At 38.9% G+C, this 12,417-nt stretch overlaps 1 pseudogene; it reads left to right on the forward strand.

Annotated features, from left to right (window-relative positions):
- The window catches only part of LOC149231619 (vacuolar-processing enzyme-like), a 43,826-nt pseudogene extending 32,759 nt beyond the window's left edge, over nucleotides 1-11,067 (forward strand).
- Nucleotides 11,068-12,417: the final 1,350 nt, after the last annotated feature.

Below are 12,417 nucleotides of genomic sequence, written 5' to 3' on the forward strand. Positions count from 1 at the left end.
CCATTTTCATTGCATGTTTCCACTATATATGGTCCCAACCATCTTGTCCTCAGCTTGCCCTGAAATCGTTGTACATTGAATCATATAACAACGCTCAATCCCCTGGCTGGAATTGCTTTTCTTTGAGGTGCCAGTCATGCCATATCTTTCTCTGAAGTTGGATTACCTCTTAGTGGAGAAGGGCCTGCATTCTCTGTTCATCTAATCCATTCAACTGAAGCAATCTTTCCTGTTGTGCATGGCTAAGATCTAGGTCCAGCTGAGCTGCCAACCTCAATGTGTTATATTCAAATTCTATGGAAAGCAAAGCCTTCTTCCTGTAGACCAGCTCGTAGGGTGTGAAACATGTTGTAGTTTTCCAAGTAGTGTTATAGGCCCAAGTGGCCTCAACCAAGTGATCTGCCCAATCTTTTATGCTACTGCTCACTACCTTAGTCAAAATCCCTTCCAAAGCTCTGTTAGTAACTTCCACCTGTCCATTTGCTTGCAGATGATAAGGGGTGGAAGTTCTGTGTTTAATCTTGTGATGAGTGAGCAGGTCTTCAATCAAGTTAGAAGTAAACTGACTTCCTTGATCTGTTACTGATTCTCTTGGGTAGCCAAACTTGTAGAAGATATTTTCCCTCAAAAACTCAGCTACCTTTTCTTCTATTGCTGCTTTGATTGCCTTTTTTTTTGCCCACTTTTTTCAGGTAATCTGTGCACACAATGATGTAGGACCTTTGTTTTGAAGGAGGGTTGATAGGACCCAAAAAGTCCATGCCCCACTTCTCAAATGGCTCTAAAGTCACCTGAGGCTGCAAGGGCATCTCATCCTTTGGAGTAGGTTTCCCCATCCTTTGACATCTGTCACATTGGATGATGTATCTCCTGACATCTTGATGAAGAGTGGGCCAATAGTATCCTGCCTGTAGAATTTTGAAGGCGGTTCTCTTTGCTAAAAAGTGGCCTCCACAAGGCCCATCATGACAGGTTAGAAGGATGTCAAAAACTTCCTCCTCCCTGACACACCGCCTCAAAATCTGATCTGGGCCAAGTTTAAAAATATTGCCCCCAATCCAAGTGAATGGGGCACTTTTCCTCACAATCTTGCTTTTCTCCTTTGAGGACAAGTATGGTAGAAACTGTGCTGAAACCAGATAATTTTCTATATTAGCAAACCACGGAGAGAGTACTGAAATAGCAAACAGGTGTTCATCTGGCATTTGATCATCCACCATCCCTTCTTCACCTGCAGGCAAATCTAGCCTAGACAGAAAATCGGCAAAAACATTTTACTTACCTAGCTTATCAACAATGGTCAAATCAAATTGCTGCAATATAAGTAACTATCTAATGATACGAGCGTTTACATTAGGTTTGTTCATCAAATACCTAATTGCAGCATGATCAGTATGCATGAATGTTTGATAGCTAGTGATGTAGTGTCTGAACTTGTTTAGGGAATGGACTATAGCCAGGAGTTCTTTCTCGGTTACAGTATAGTTTAACTCTGCCTTGGAGAATTTTTTACTAATAGAGTATATAGAATACGGTAGCTTCTCCTCAACTTGTCCTAAGGCTGCTCCTATGGCTTTGTTCGAGGCACCTGTGTGAATGTGGAAATCTAGGGCCTAGTTTGGACCTCTGAAGATTGGGGCAGTTATCAACTTACCTTTAAAAGCATCCAGAGCCTCTTGACAGTTGACAGTCCATATGAACTCAGCATCTTTTGCCAAAAGACCAAACAATGGAGAGGATAGCTTACTGAAATCTTTAATGAATCTTCTATAATATCCTGCTAAGCCTAGAAAACTCTGAACATCTCTTACCTTTTGAGGAGGTGGGACCCTTTGGATGATACCAATCTTGTTGGGATCCACTTGTAAACCTTGTTGAGGAATTGTATGACCTAGCATGGTTCCTTCAGTCATTAGAAATTCACATTTATCATGACTGAGCGACAGGTTCATCTCAATACACTTGGCTAAAACTTTCCTCAGGTTAGTCAAAGCTTCTTGGAAGTTAGACCCATAAGGGGTAAAATCATCCATATAGATTTCCACTGAATCATGAACTAGCTCAGCAAATATACTCAATACTGCTCTCTGGAAAGTGGTAGGAGCGTTGCATAACCCAAAGGGAAGGACTCGGTAGGAAAAGGTACCCCATGGACAAGTGAAAGTGGTCTTATCTTGGTCTTCCGGGCTGATTTGGATCTGATTGTATCTGCTAAACTCATCTAGGAAGGAAAAGAACTTCTTCCTTGCCAGACCATCTAACACTTGATCGATGAAAGGCAAAGGGAAATGGTCCTTCTTGGTGGCTTTGTTAAGTTCTCAATAATCTACACAGATTCTCCACTTCATGTTTTTCTTGGGCACAAGCACCAAAGGAGAAACCCACTCGCTGTCAGAGATGGGGTAGATGAATCCTGCATCCAGCAACTTCTGCAGTTCTTCTTTGACAATGTCCTTAAGGGATGGATTCATCCACCTTTGAGGCTACCTGACTGGTTTACAATCTTCTTTAATGTAGATGTGATGGGTACAGACTGAAGGATGGACTCCTTTCATCTCCTTATAGCTCCAAGCAAAAGCATCCAAATGGTTGTTCAATAAGCTACACAACTCTTCCTCCTGAGAGGTGGATAGGGATGAGTTGATCTTCAAGGTTCTTTCCGGGCCAAATTCCACATTCTTAACTCAGAGAGAGGTTGGATCAGCCATACAGAGATCAACTAAAGCACTGGCTTGGGTTTCTTCCACCAACTCTTCTAATGGCAGCACACTGGGGGGTGGATTTTGAATCAAATTCTCAATAAGATCATCTTCGGTTTGAGGACCTCCCCTAGTGGCTTCCACTGTGCACAACGGGCAGAGTATACTTCACCTTCATCTTCCTCCTCCAACCAGACAGGTAAGTCATGTTCTAGCAAAGGTTGGGCAGGCAGATATAGGACTAGCTGTTTGGACATATGCCCATTCTTGATGGTCATGCTCCCAGCTCGACAACTGATGTAAGCATCTGTAGTAGCTAACCAATGCCTTCCCAAGATGAGGGGATACCTAGTGAGTTTTTCCTTTGGCTGAAGGACCAAGAAGTCAGCAGGGTACTCCCAGGAATCAATGGAGACCATGACATCTTCCACAATCCCCTCAGGAGTCACAGTGGAGCGGTCTGCGAACTGCAGTATTGTTGAGGTCTTTCTTAGGGAACTCTGAAGGTTGAGTTTGAGCATCGTGTCGCTGGTCATTACATTAATGGAAGCCCCTATATCAATCAAAGTGTGGGGGATTATGGTGCCATTTATGTGCACATCGACTATAGGACTCCCAGGGTCTAGATATTTTGGACAGATTATCTGTCCCAGCATCAGGTCAGAAAATTGTCCTATGACATTGATAGTTGGGGCATCTCTCTTGCGCCTACTTGGGTGCCTGAAACACTTCTCTTTGATCAACTTATTGTAGATTGGTACATCTTTTATGGCCTGGAGAAGTGGCATTTTCACACATAACTGTTTAAGTTCTCCCAGAAGTTCAATTTCTTCTGGGTTTGGTTGCGTGGTCCCAATTAGTCTATCAGGAAAGGGTGGAATGGCATTGGGTTCACTTTCTTGTTTCTCTTCCTAATCCTCCTTAGGAGGAGTTTGGCTATCAGGGAGGACCTTCCCAGATTGTAGGTTGATCTCCTGAATCTCCACAGCATAGGTAGGGTATGTGGTTTCCCCAGTATATACCTGTTGGGCTTGTCTGTTATTGGGGTTCAGATTCAGTTGAGCAGGTATCTGGGGTTGTCTTGGAGGAGCAGGAGGTAATGGTTGTGGTTGAGTAGGTGGTGGAGGTAAAAGAGTGGGGGGAGAGTTGTATTGGGGCCTCCACCCCTGATGAGGTGCATTCCACTGAGGTTGTGGCTGAGTGTGAGAATGAAACGAGTGAGTAGTTGGTTGAGTATGGTATTGAGGAGGATATGACCAAGGAGGGGGTGTGGACTAGGAAGGATGAGCAGGGGGACCCCAAGAAGGCATAGAAGTGGCTTGATTGAGGTTGTAATAAGTCTAGGATGTCCCTTGCATTCCCTGCTGGTAAGGTCTGGGTCCATGTGGTCTCCTTTGTTTCATGAAGTAGAGTGGTTCAATGGCTCCTTCAGCCCCTTGGTACATAGCTTTAAATTCAGGAAAGGAAGGGCACTGATTTGTAGGATGGTCTTCTTTACAGACAAAACACACTTCTATAGAGTGCAATGGACATTCGTTCCTAGGATGCTTTCTGGTGCACCTGGGACAAAAGATGGAAAAAGCCCTCTTGGCTTCCTCTTGCTTCTTTTGGATTCGCAAGGTATCCATTTTCATGGCAATGGTCTGTCTCATCTCGCTTTTGAAATCTTCCATTTGATTTGAAAACTCGTTTTTAAGGAATGAACTAGATAAGGGGGTACTGGCTAAGAGTTGACTTCCCCTACCTCTCTTTCTGGCTACCCTAGAATGGTTTCTAAATACAATCTTTATGTCATCATAAGGTAGCTGGTAGATGTCTCCCCCGGCCAGCAAATGGAGGGTATCTAGAAGGTCTTCAGGGACTCCTCTGAGCAGAACCAACTTCAGAGATTCGGGGTCAAGTGTACACCTGGCCCTTTTATAACTGAGTTGAAATCTCTCTTCATAGTCTTCTAAAGATTCATCACTTCCCATGGTCATTCGAAAGATTTCTTCCTTTGTATCCTTTGACCTACAGTAGTCCCGATATTTGTTGTTAAGGGCTTGATGCATTTGAGCCCAAGTTGTGATACTGTTTCCCGGTAGCCCCATGAACCAACGGAGTGCTGCATCCTTAAGGGTAGAAGAAAAGAGTTTCAACTTTTGCTCATATTCTGCATAGTCATAAGTTCGACAATGGACAGCAAACTCAAACAAAAAGGTATCAGGGTCTTCAGTAGTCAATTCGTGGAAGTGAGGTAAGGCTGAGGGACTGATGTTTTTCATTTTTGTGTCCCCATTGGTCTCTCGGATGGGAAAGGTACCTTCTACTCTCTCCCCATTTCCTCTACCGTTTCTGTTTTCAGCCATAGTCTCAGGAGGAATGGTTTCTTGCTCTTCTTCTGTTATAGGATCTTCGTATATCTCTGGAGGTTCACCTATAGGTTCTTCAGGATCACTGCCACCAAAGAAGAGAGAAGGGTGACACAGTGATGTGGTGGGGATGTTGGGTAGGAATTTTCCTGAACTGTCTCTGTTCTTACGAGGCATGAAATGAAATCTCTTTTTTGGGTGATTTTTATTGTTTTTTTTCCTGCTTGTACCTGCAAAAAATTAAATAGATTGGATTGCAACTAACTAAAATCTCTCTTGCTGAAATGAAAATTCATAATTGAAATGAAAACAGGAAAGGACTAGTCTATTTTGTGGAAATGAAATTGCAGAATTGAAATGAAAGCAGGAAATGCTAGTCTATGCTTGCTGAAATGAAATTGCAGAATTCAAATGAAAGTAGGAAATGTTCTAATCTACTTTTGTAGAATTGAAATTGCAGAATTGAAATGAAACAACTATTCTACTTTTGCTGAAATAAACTACTTAGCAGAATGTTTGTGGTAGAAAATAGAAGAAAATCAGTAATTACAAAATACTCTGACGCTTCCTTGGTAATGGCACCAAAAAGATGGTGAGCTCCAGTATTGTAGCAATGATGCTACAACTTCTGGGACTCCCTACTTTACTTTTATCAACCCGGTAGTTCGTAACAAACTTGGAAGTGACGGTGCTGTATGCAAAAGTACTAGCTCTTACTACAGGCTGTCACTTGATCAGCTGGCACAAGTTCGCTAGGAGCTTAAGCCAACTTCTATGAGCTCTTAGAAGAAGATTTTAACTGTGATGGATGGAAGCTAACTCAAAAGGGGCTAGTCTACTTGCGGGAAGAAAGATGAAAACTGAAAGGAAATGCAAACCCTAACTTTACCGATTAACCCTCCTTGTGCAAGAAAAGAGATGTACAACTACTGAAATGGATACCATGGACTATTGCAGAGGTAAAATACATGTGTTTAAGCTACTTCTAAAGAAAAATATGGAAAAATCATTTTTTTGTGTTTTTGAGCAATTATATGCAGAATTATTATGCATGTGTTTTAACTATTTTTGGTTATGTAGAGGTTGATTGGCGAAAGGAAATGGAGTGGGTGTTTGTAGGGAGTTAGGAAGGTGTGGAGAGGACCTAAGGGATCGCTAGCACCCTTTTGTAGATTTCCACTGTGCTTAGATCTCAAAAAATCGCTCGCGTTATCTTCTACAGGAGGCTACAGGGGATCTACAGGAAATTCTACAGGAAGTTGTACAGGAACAGGCTGAAAGTGGTTTTTAGAGGATTGATGGTGGAAACATAGTGGGGAAGTGGAAATCAAGGATGGATAAGGATGTTAAGAGGTGTAGGACCTGGTCAATGAAGCTAAGGAGTGATGAATATGGTTGGATTTGTTCAAGGATGAAGAAATCAATGTTGCACAAAAACGTATAAATTAGGGCTAGTTGGGAAAGTGTGGTGAATGAAGGGAAGGAATCTTGAGTGAAGGACTGGAGTAGGTTGTATGATGGAGGAAGGGTAGGTATGAATGTATTAGAGGTGTTCTGCATAATACTTTCCAAAACTGATCCAGACAAAGACTAAAAAATAGAGATCTATCTATTTTGACCTAATCTACTCTTAAAAACCAGAAATATGATGAACATCAGTTTATAGACAAAAAATCATGCAAGAGAGCTTATGGAAACTGAGAAAAAACAAATCTAAACATGGAAACACAACGGGTATCAACTTCGCCAACTCAAATCTAACACTAACAATTGCATTGGAAGGCAAAAACAGTTTTTTTGTGGCAGCAAGTGTAGCTTGGTCTCAATTCATGATCCCAAGGAGGGAGAAATGAGATCAAGGACTACTTGGTAGCATTTTTGTGGATCTTTTCTGTTACCAAATTTTCAAATCAACCTGAAACATGAACAACTATCTTAATCATCAAAACCAACCTAAGGAATGAAGCAAGACTTTAACCTAAATAACAGAAATTGTTCTATGAATGCAAGGAAAACACATAAAAGTACACAAAGGAGGTACTGGAACTTAGGTTGGGCCCAACCCCAAGAGCTACAGCCTCCTAAGGAAGATCAGAGCTAGTGCAAAGAAAGATTCATCTTCATTGATCAAAAAATAATAGTTACATCCCACAAATTGTCTACAAGAGGAAGCTCGAAAATGTCCTGATACAGAGCTGCACTAATGTGCAAAAATAGACTAACAAAATTACTAAACTAACAAGGCTTGAAGCCTTCCTACTTATGCAAACGAGGACCCCCAACAGTCCTCCTTAACTTTAGGAGCTTGGCTGCCCAAAACTGCAGTTAATCAGCCACTTCACTAGACCTACTCGGCTACCCCTTGAAATCATCTTTGGTGGGCTGTAGAACTCCGAGCTGATGGTGCAGAAATCGAGGAAGAGGTTATTTAGTGCAGTAGACATCCCTCCTATAAATCCTTAGCCTTGTCTCCTTGTATTTGGCTGCCAATCTACTCATAAATGCCTGATCTTGGTCCAAAAATGTCCAAAAATATGCAATAAGCATGTATTAAACCTTGTGGTAAAGTGACTATTGCCATTCACACAATTAACATAAATATATTCAAAAGCATAAATAAAACTATGGATAATGGTGGATTAAATGAGAATATTAGGCAAAATGAGCCCATATAGTTACCCATTTCCGGGGCTCATCAGTGGGCATAGAAATGATTTCATTCATGAAAATTAGCTATAAAATTCTCTAGAAATTGATACTCTGACTTCTACAATGATGTATTTTTGTTTTTTAAAGCCATGAAATGTTTGTTTTCTATTATTGATATAGCTAACAGGTTCTGTGATAGTTGACAACTTTCAGAGCTTGCTTTTGAAAGGTCTAATATATGGCTTTTTAATTCAAGAAACAATTTTTATATTTTTAATTAGCTCACTGATATTTAAGCCATGTATGCAAATCTATTATGAGCCAAATGTTAGACCTCTTACCTAAAGTTAGAGAGGTTACATATTCAACTCTCTTGATCCCCTAGCAGTTAAGTGCCCTAATTAGGGCCACTGCTTTAGTGAATTTACCATTCATGGATTATGGAAAAGTACTTGAAGGGTTTTCCACAAGGTTTTCTCCTAAGAAAAAAAATACCCATGAGGTTTAAAGAAAACAAATATGTGTATATACATCCAGATAGGTAGATAGGTAGGTAGGTAGATAAATAACATTTTTTTTTTAGCCCCAACGGTTAGTTCAAGTGATTTTTCATGCCACACCAAAGCCATAATGACCAAAAATATCACAATGTATAATCCACTTGGGTCCCTTGAGGGTTGGCACATGTCTACCAACAACAGAGCACCATTCACAAAATGTGAAGAAACTGTTGGAGGGTTTCCCCAAGGAAGTTGTATATGGAAAAAATGATATTATCATCGTTTATATCAATACTTAAAGAAGAGTTTTATCAACAAAAGAAAGGGGTAAATAACACTCTATTGTTCTCTTAATCATGCCTATATTAGAGAACCTAGAAGCAATGTTGCACATGCTTGGAACCTGTTACTACATTTGGGAGTGTCAAAGGCATATGTTTAGTGTTGCTTGTCCTGTCTTTTGATAATACAACTAGTACAAATCCAATGCTCCCGTGAGTTATCACCAGCATAGACTGAAGTGGATTTTTATGGGGAGAGGATGAAATGTACAATGCCCTCCATCTATGCCTTAATGTCACAATATGGATCATTTCTCAGCTTGTATTCATTTGTAGTACAACTACAATCTATCTGAGAGTTCTCACATATTTTGAAGGCATTCCAGATTCTGGTTCTCATCATTAGGATCCTAAATTGAAACTAATAGGATACAATGTTACAACTTGTTTGCGTTATGCATTTAGAAAACATGGCTGCAAATAGTATAACAATGGAACTTTTTTTCTTTTCTGCAACCCTCTTTGTTGTAATATAAATATTAAGTGTTTGACTCCTAACAAAAATACAATATATGAATTTCGAACATATCAAGCAATCAATTGCAAGTCCAAACTACTACAATATCTTTTTCCATTAGTTATTTTGTGTTAGATGTTTCTTATTGACTAAAACTGTGCACTGATTTTACTTTTATTTTGCAGTGAAAAACACAACTTGAAGACTGAAACTATAAAGCAACAATATCAATTGGTAAGTGGGTTTGAATTTTGAAACATATTTGTTTCGGGATCTCTGAGCTCGATCCTCATCTCTTCATTCAATCCAAAATGAAGAGCATAGCACGGGAAATAAGTAAAATGACATCTCATCTCTTCATTCAATCCAAAATGAAGAGCATGGCATGGGACATAAGTAAAATGGAGTTTAGAAAGATTATTATTTCTCCTTGACTAGAAGCATGGGCCATGGTTAAAATCTTTCTCATTTATGATACTCTTACATGCTGTGGTAGGTAAGTATTTAGACAATATTTTCCCTAGGGCCATACCATCCATACTTGGGAGTGCTTGTTGCTCATAGTCTCACAACTATGATCTCCTGTCCATAAATAATTAGCCTGGGTACTTGCCAGTCATAGTCTGGCAATTATTATCTCGACTGTCCATAAATATTTAGCCTTCACTTCTAATAGTAAAGGCTTTGTTCTTCCACATTCATTTGTAATGTGGAATTTCCTTTGTTTTATTCCAGATTTCATTGTCTACTTGGAACTTATTTGTGTTTTGCACCATTTTATACCAATATATTGATGAGCTAGCTTTTTGCAGGTGAAATTCAGGACATCAGACCATAATACATACCAAGTCGAATCCCATGTGATGTAGTAAGGTGACATCCCTATTAGAAAGAAACATTTATTTTTGTACATTGAATAGGACCCAACGAATTCCAATGCTACTTTCACCTATGACAATGGTTTTCTAGAATTCCCTAATGACAAGGACATGAGAGCTGTAAATCAACAAGATGTAGATCTTCTCTATCTATGGAAAAAGGTAGTATATTGATGATAATCCCCCCATAAAAGTGGGATTGATCCACCTAACTGCATTGTTTATTCACTTATTTATCAAATTGATCAAGTTTGGAACTAGACAATCTTTCAATTCAAAACTACTTATTTTGTTAAGCTTCAATCTCTTAATATAAGTTTTGTTATAAATTTTCCCGTTGAGTATTAGGAAAGGAAAGGGATTGCATGAAATATATTGTGGTATTAGTATATGATTACATGAACTATCTTCTGGTGTTAATATATGTTTTTCTTCTCAGTCTAGTGTATTTTTGGACTTTGAGGCAAAAGCCAATATCTAGTGACTCTTATGCTTTATTTTGTAGCATAGAAGATCTAAGGAGGGCTCCATTGAAAAGTTGGGATCACACAGACAGATGGTGGACTTGACGACACATCATATTCATGTTGACAATAGCATGAATCTCATTGGAAAGCTTTTGTTTGGATCTGCAAGGGGTACTAATATGTTGAACACTGTATGACCACCAGGTCAACCTTTAGTCAATGATTGGGACTATCTCAAAACATAGTGATTTTTTAGTCCTCTGATCCTACTTTACTTTTTTTTGGTGATGTGTGTAAACGATATTGTTTCATAGTTGGGGAGCTATGAAACCTAAGTGCGCATTTGCATTAACTTCATACAAATTCCCATTTTGTTAACCTTGCATTTCTCTAATGATGATCATGTTGTAATCCTCTTATTATACTATCGTTGTCTCTCAATGGTTACCCATCTTAGAAAATTACACTAATTAAAGCATGTCATTCTCCTTGTAAGATCTGACTCTCAAAGTTCTAAACATAAGCATATATGCATTGTTGTAGGTGTGCACATTTGAAAAACATTGTGGATCTCTGTCGCAGTATGGCATGAAACACATGCATTCTCTTGCAAATATGTGCAATGAAGGAGTCACCAAGAATAACATGACTATGGTATCTATAGAGGCATGTAATCAAATGCATCCATGTTTAGGGATTCACTTCATAGAGGTTTCAGTTCTTGATGATTTCATTTCTTCATAGTCACAAAGAAATGGGTGACTACCATGGCCTCTTTCAATTTGAAGAACAAAGCAAGTTTTTCAACGATCTATATAAGCATAAACACTTATTTGTTATTAATGTTCTTTCCAACATTCACCCTATTATGTTAGTGAACAATGCCAAAATATATAGTAATCCTTATATAAAAACAAAGGATCGACATATTGGATAATAGCATTTGTGGCTTGCAAAATTCCAACCATAATTTTGTTAATATATTTAGATTAGAGTAATAAGGCTTTAACAAAGTCTGTTTGCAAAACTCCAGTGGGAGATTTTTCAAAATGTATAGTGGGAGAGTTTTCATTATACTTATGTAACTCGATCTACTTAGATTAAAATATCAACACTGAAAAGTTAAACAACAATGTACATATGGGAGAGTTTTCATTATACTTATGTAACTCAATATACTTAGATTAAATTATCAACATTGAAAAGTTCAACAACAATATACATAGGCTATTAACAAAGTATACATAACGTATTTAGATTATAGTAATAAGCTTTAACAAAGTCTCTTTGCAAAACTCCATAACAATGTATAGTGGGGAGAGTTTTAATTATACTTATGTAACTCAATCTACTTAGATTGAAGTATCAAGGAAATAGTTGCAGTCACGAAAATTAAAACTCAATAAGGTGTGGAAATAGGCATGTAATCAATAACTAAAATTGTCCAAAATTTTAATTTTTCGGTTTCCAGCAGTGATTTAAATTCTTGTTAGTCCCAAGTTGATGGCAAGCAAAAACTAGGCCAGTTACTGTTAGAATATCAAGTCCTAAGTGTTATATTTTTACCTTGTTATCTCAATAGTTGATTCTCCTTATAGCGCAACTGTAACATCAGATCCATGCCTTGATATATGTTTGCAGCATTGATAACAAATGAAGCTTGGCATATAAATAGTTTTCTTTGGGAGGAGTGTTGTTGTTATGTAGATAAGTTTGTAGGGGGCGGAAGGAAGCATGCATGCATGCACCATCATTAGTTAATTTCCTGTTTTAGATTTAGAGAAGGCCCAATTATCTATGAGAAAAGTGCATGTTGCAGGGCATAGATCCCAAGAAGGTCATGAATTAGTTTTGTCTTTAGTTCAAAGGCTCAGTGCATGCATGCAATACCTAGTCTTCTCCAGTTGAGCACACTATTCTGGAATCATTATCCATGCACGAGGGTGCACTCAACACCATCACCTAGGGCTAGGGTTAGGTTTTAACACCATTACCTAAGGTGCATCATTGGATGTCTGTAACAACGCCCATCGACCCAACTGAGGGACATTACCCCTGAACTATGCCTCCAATGC

This window comes from Pinus tabuliformis, chromosome J (genome assembly GCF_031772625.1).
Source record: "Pinus tabuliformis cultivar Carrire ecotype Pingquan chromosome J, CPIR1, whole genome shotgun sequence".
In the NCBI taxonomy this organism is placed as follows: Eukaryota; Viridiplantae; Streptophyta; class Pinopsida; order Pinales; family Pinaceae; genus Pinus; species Pinus tabuliformis.